Genomic DNA, 5,937 nt, shown 5'->3' on the forward strand with positions numbered 1-5,937 from the left:
GGTCACTCAGGCACACCGAGCATCCAAATCAGTTTTTAAGCGATTGCTTAAATATGAACAGAGAAATGATCAGATATTTGAGGAATGCTTCCAACCAAGAGACCAAAACAAAGAAATTATAAAAACAAACAAAACAAAACCCAAACAACACACACACACACACACACACACACACACACACACACACGGAAAGAAAAAGCCCTCAGAAACACCACCTAGAAAAGCAGAAAAAATTAAAAAGTCATTAATAGCTTCAGTTTCTATGACACAAAAAAGAATTCCCTTTTATTTAAAAAATAATAAAAAAAGAAAGGAAAGAAAATAAATTTTGTGGATAATAAACAAAATAGCTTCCATAATAGCCATGGAAAAATTCAATACAAGAATTGGAAGGTAGTTGAGAAAAGGTCTCAGAAAACAACACAAAAAGCAAGCAATGGAAAAGAGGAGGAAGAAGGCCGCCGACCACCCCCTCTCAGTCATGCGGCGGGAACTTGGCTGTACTGTGCTGTCCCGCCTCAGAGAAGAAACTCATCTGTTGCAGGCCCAGCCTGGGTGGCTGCCTTTGAAAGCAAGGGAAGGTCAGCATATATCAACCACAGCACAGCAAGGAATTTCCAGAGAGGTCTTATTTCAAACCTTTATAAAGAACAAGAACCACGTTGATTTCTACAAGGGAAATTGAGCTGGCCTGAGTTGGAGGGAAAGGATAATGTGTCTAACCTGTAACTCACTCCAGGCGACGGAAGGTCTTATATCAGCAACAGCCCTTTCCTGATAACTATGTGGACCGATGGCTCCTGGAAAAGCTCCAGGAAATATGCCGGGAAATATCAATATTGGGTTGTGGTATTTGCGTCCAGCATGGTGATAAGCAGCTATGTAGTGTCTGTGTGTTTTTTGTAGTATATGGACAAGGGTCATCTGCCCCCACCACCCTCTACCACTGTCATTGGCTTTTTGGGACCAACCTGGCTTCTTCACTAATGGGCTATGCTTTGTTTGATCTCACTGAAGGACTCAGAAGTGGGAAAACCACTGACTTTATGACTTTCACATATGAGATTTCCCCAGTACTGAAGACCCTGACAGTCTGTGAGCACTGACACCATCTATGCCATGTCAATATTTTTTTTTAAAAAAAATATGTTTTATTGATTTTTTTACAGAGAGGAAAGGAGAGGGATAGAAAGTTAGAAACATTGGTTAGAGAGAAACATTGATTCAGCTGTCTCCTGCACACTCCCCACTGGGGATGTGCCCGCAACCAAGGTACATGCCCTTGACCGGAATCGAACCTGGGACCCTTCAGTCTGCAGGCCGACGCTCTATCCACTGAGCCAAACCGATTAGGGCGCCATGTCAATCTTCATGCTCTTCGGCCACCTCACCCTCTTTGACTAGGGCACCAGTGCTGCCATTGTGTCCAGCACGCTGTCCTTGAACATGGCCATCTTTGCTTCTATCTGCCTTGCCTCATGCCTGCCTGGGTTCCTGCATGCCTTCATCATGGTAACATTTGCCATCCAGATTTTTTCCCTGTGGCTCATGTTACAGAAGAAACTGACATCATGTACTCCTCACAGCTATGTGGGGTCACTTTCTTTTTTCTTTTGCATCTGAGAGGCCTGCTGTCCATTCGTGTATGGGAGCCATCCTCTGCTCTTCTGCTGGTGTCCGTCTCCTGTCTCTGCCTTTTCTACCTCACTCACCTGCAGCTTTTTAAAAAAACATTCATGGGCCTTGGGATGAGGCTGAGATCAAAACTTGTCCAGGGTTCTCAGTTAAGTTAGAAACCTCCATTTTGTTAACAAGGCACGCTGATGGACCAGCCTCCCAACGAGAATAAGATTTGAAGGCAGAGTTCCATTCTGGAAGCAGAAGACTGATGTGGGTGGGAGAACAGAGATCAAAACACAAAGTTTACCAAAGGCCTGGGTTGTGAAGAGGCTTATCCTTTCTGTTATTTGGTGGGTGGAAAAGCTCTCTGGGCCCTCATGGATGATTGTCTCCCATTTGTTGCTCACTTTAACAAATGAAGTGATATGGCTTCTAATTATTAAATAATAACAACATATCAAAAAAAGAGGAAAGAAAATACAAGAAGATAAGAATATCAGTCCAAGAGAGCCAATAGCTGAATAACAGACGTTCCCCAAAGAAAAACAAAATGGAGGACAGCAATGATCACAGAAACACAAAATTTACCCAGAACGAAAGGGTACAAGTTCCCAAACTGAAAGAACATAAAGGCCATAACAAGTGGCCACCACACTGAATGAATAAAGACCTATATCAAGGCATACCATTGTGGAATGTCAGATCCCCAAGCATAAAAAAAAATTTTTTTAAGAGAAAAAAGTCCCAAACAAACCAGATAACACAGAGTTTTAAGAATCAGAATGGCAGATATGTCAACAGCAATTCTGGAAACAAAAAACAATGGAACAAGGCTTACAAAATTCTGAAGGAAAATTATTTGCAATGTCAATTTTTTTAACAAGACAAACTACCACTCAAGTGCGGGTAATTTGTAATAAAAGCATTTTCAGTTGTTTATGAGCACAAAAAATTTACCTTTTGTGTAAAGTTCTTTAGGAAGGTACTCAAGTATGCTTCATCAAGGCTGGAAAACAAGTAAAGAATATTGGGGTTCAGGAAACATGAGATCCAAGATAGAAAAGAGGTGAAAGGACTTTCCAAGATGGAAACAAAGCTAGACTGAGCTTCCAGTAAGGTTATGGAAGACTCTAAAACTCTAATAGGAATATTGCAAAAAGAAAACAAATGAAAAAAACAACTGATGTATTTGTACTGATTTAGGTTTTATAGTTCTACTGGAAGGTTTGGGATCAGTTCCATAAATACTAAGCAAATAGGAAAAGAAAACACAGGCAATTATTGACTCTAGGAAAAAATAAAAAGCATAGTGCCAAAAGTGAAATGCAGTATCCTATATAATAAAAGGGTAATATGCAAATCGACTGAACAGAGGAACAACTGGTCACTATGACACACACTGACCACCAGGGGCAGATGCTCAACACAGGAGCTGCCCCCTGGTGGTAAGTGTGCTCCCTCAGGGAGGAGTGCCACTCAGCCAGAAGCCGGGCTCAATGGCTGGCAAGCACAGCAGTGGTGGCGGGAGCCTCTCCATTCTCTGCGGCAGAGCTAAGGGAAGTGGGCCTAAGCCATCAGTCTGACATCCCCTGAGGGCTCCCAGGACTGCGAGAGGGCACAGGCTGGGCTGAGGGACACCCCCCCCCCCAAGTGCATGAATTTCATGCACCAGGCCTCTAGTCTATAATAATAAAAGGATAATATGCTAATTAAAACAGACAGCTGAATGACCTTCTGGATGACCTTCCGGATAAAGCCGGGGCTGCGAGGGCCAAGCCCCTTGCATGAATTTTGTGCATCAGGCCTCTAGTATAATATATTAAGTGACTAATTGTGAATAATATTGATATCATTTATTTTTTACAGCTTGTCTTTTTAATGTGTAGTAAAATATACATAACATGAAATTTACCATTTTAAACACTTTAAGTGTAATCTTAATATATTTTTTACTTGAAATGTTTTAGTTTTCAATTTTTGTGAAATATCTTTTTCATCCCTTTACTTTCAGTCTATGTGTGTCTTTTGATCTGAAATGAGTCTTTTGTAGATAGCATATGTAATTGTCTTGTTTTGTTATCTATTCAGCCTTTATATGTCTTTTGATGGGAGCATTTAATCTATTTGCTTCTAAATTAATTGTTGACAGATATATATTTATTGCCATTTTATTATTCATATTTTTAAAAATCTTTTTTTCCTCCTTCTTAAAGAAGACCCCTTAATGTTTCTTATAATACTGGTTTGGTGGTTATGAAATCCTTTAGCTTTTTCTTGTCTCAGAAGCTCTTTATCTGTCCTTTGATTTTTAAATGAGCTTTGCTGGGTAGATTAATCTTGGTTGTAGGTCCTTGTTTTTTATTACTTTGAATATTTCTTGTCAATCCCTTCTAGCCTGCAAAGTTTCTTTTGAGAAATCAGTCTTATGGGAGCTTCCTTATAGATAACTGTTTTTCTCTTGCTGCTTTTAAGATTTTCTCTTTGTCTTTAACCTTTGGCATTTTAATTATGATGTGTCTTAGTGTGGGTTTTTTTGGGGACTCTCTGCACTTCCTGAACTTGGATATCTATTTCCTTCACCAAGTTTGGAAAGTTTTCTGTCATTATTTTTTCAAATAAGTTTTCAAAATCTTTCTCTCTTCTCTTTCTGACACTCCCATGATGTGAATGTTAGTATGTTTGAAGTTGTCCAAGAGGCTCCTTATATTATCCTCACTTTTTAAAAATTCTTTTTTGCTGTTTTGATTGGAAGTTTTCTACTTTTTTATCTTCTAAATCGCTGATTTGATCTGCTGCTTCATCTACTCCACTGTTGTTTCACTGTAATGTATTTGTCATTTCAGTTAATGTATTCTTCATTTGTGACCAGTTCTTTTTCTGTTTCTATCTCTGTTTTTATCGTTTTTTATCTCTTTGTTAAAGTTTTCACTAAGTTCATCTACTCTTCCCCTAAGTTCATTGAGCATTCTTATAACCAGTGTTTTGAACTCTCCATCTGATAGACTACTTGTCTCCATTTTATTGAGTTCTTTTATGAAGATTTGTTTTGTTCTTTCATTCGGGATATGTTTCTTTGTCTCCTCATTTGGGCTGTGTTTGTTTCTATGTATTAGGTAGAGCTGCAACTCTCCTGGACTTAGTAGTTTGGCCTTATGTAGTCGGTGTCCTGGAGGGTCCAGTGGCACAGCCTGCCCAATCACCCAAGCTGGCACTTCAAGTGTGCCCCTGGTGTGCACCCCTATCTGTGTACACCCGCCTGTTTTAGTTGAGCCTTGAATGCTATTGGCACCTCAATGGCAGGGATTTACCCCAGGAGTAGCTGCAAGGATTAGCTGCAACCACTGTGGAGGATCAGCTGTGGAAAGGCTGACTCCAGGGAGCAGAACTTACTTGGGCAGGGTTCTGGTACCCACTGAGTCTGCCCCTTGAATGTGTTGCTTATGGAGGTGGTTGGGTGATGCTCTGGCATGATCTGAAGCTGTTCACTGGGTGCACTGGCTCTGGGGCCTCCCGGGAGGTGCAGGCCAAGACCAGCCACCACCTGTGCCCTGTCCAGGGCCACTTGTCATGAGCTACACAGATAGTTGCTACTTGTGCTGGTCTTGGAGGTGCCCAGGAGAGGCCAAGCAGTGAATCAAGACCGGGTGCCACTTAGCAAGAGATACAGGGCATGCTGAGGCCGAATGCTACATGTTTGAGAGATTTTAGGAAAGTCTAAAGCATGAGGTAAGATAGGCCATTTGTATGGAAAAACCATTGGACATGGTTTGGGTGGGCCCACAAGTTGGGTGGGGCAGGGGTTACAGGGAATCACCAGGGCAAGGTGAATAGTGATGGAGACTGAGATTTGGTACCCACCTCTGGCTCTGTGGAGGGAGGGCTCAGCAAAGGAACAATGCCAGCACTTCAGTCTGTGAGAAAGCTTCCCCTCCAGGTATTGCCCTGATGCCAGACAATTCAGTTTCTCCCTGTATGTCCCTGGTGTCTTTGGAGCTGCTGTCTAGGACTGGAGCTCAGAGGGAGTGACTGAGTAAGGCCATGTGCAGGCCTATTAAGAGGAAAGCATGGGACTCCAGCAGCCTCCATCTCACTCAGCCACAATCCCCACTGGTTTTTACAACCAACATTTATGGGACTTATATTCCTGGCACTGGGACCCTGGGCTTGGTGTCTGGTGTGGGGCTGGGACCCCTTGCTCCTCAGGTGAGATAACCCACGGATGTGAGACCAGCCCTTTCTGCGTCTCTGCCCCTCTGACCAGTTCTGATGTGGCTTCTTCTTTATATCCTTAGTTGTAGGACTTCTGCTCAGCTAGAT

General features: G+C 42.1%; 1 pseudogene; it reads left to right on the forward strand.

Moving 5' to 3' along the window:
• Nucleotides 1–725: 725 nt before the first annotated feature.
• LOC139002597 (phosphatidylinositol N-acetylglucosaminyltransferase subunit C-like) lies at nucleotides 726–1,849 on the forward strand (annotated as a pseudogene).
• The last annotated feature ends 4,088 nt before the right edge of the window (nucleotides 1,850–5,937 follow it).

This window comes from Myotis yumanensis, unplaced genomic scaffold, assembly GCF_028538775.1.
Source record: "Myotis yumanensis isolate MYYU_CA2020_CCGP unplaced genomic scaffold, mMyoYum1.0.hap1 SCAF_1, whole genome shotgun sequence".
NCBI lineage: Eukaryota > Metazoa > Chordata > Mammalia > Chiroptera > Vespertilionidae > Myotis > Myotis yumanensis.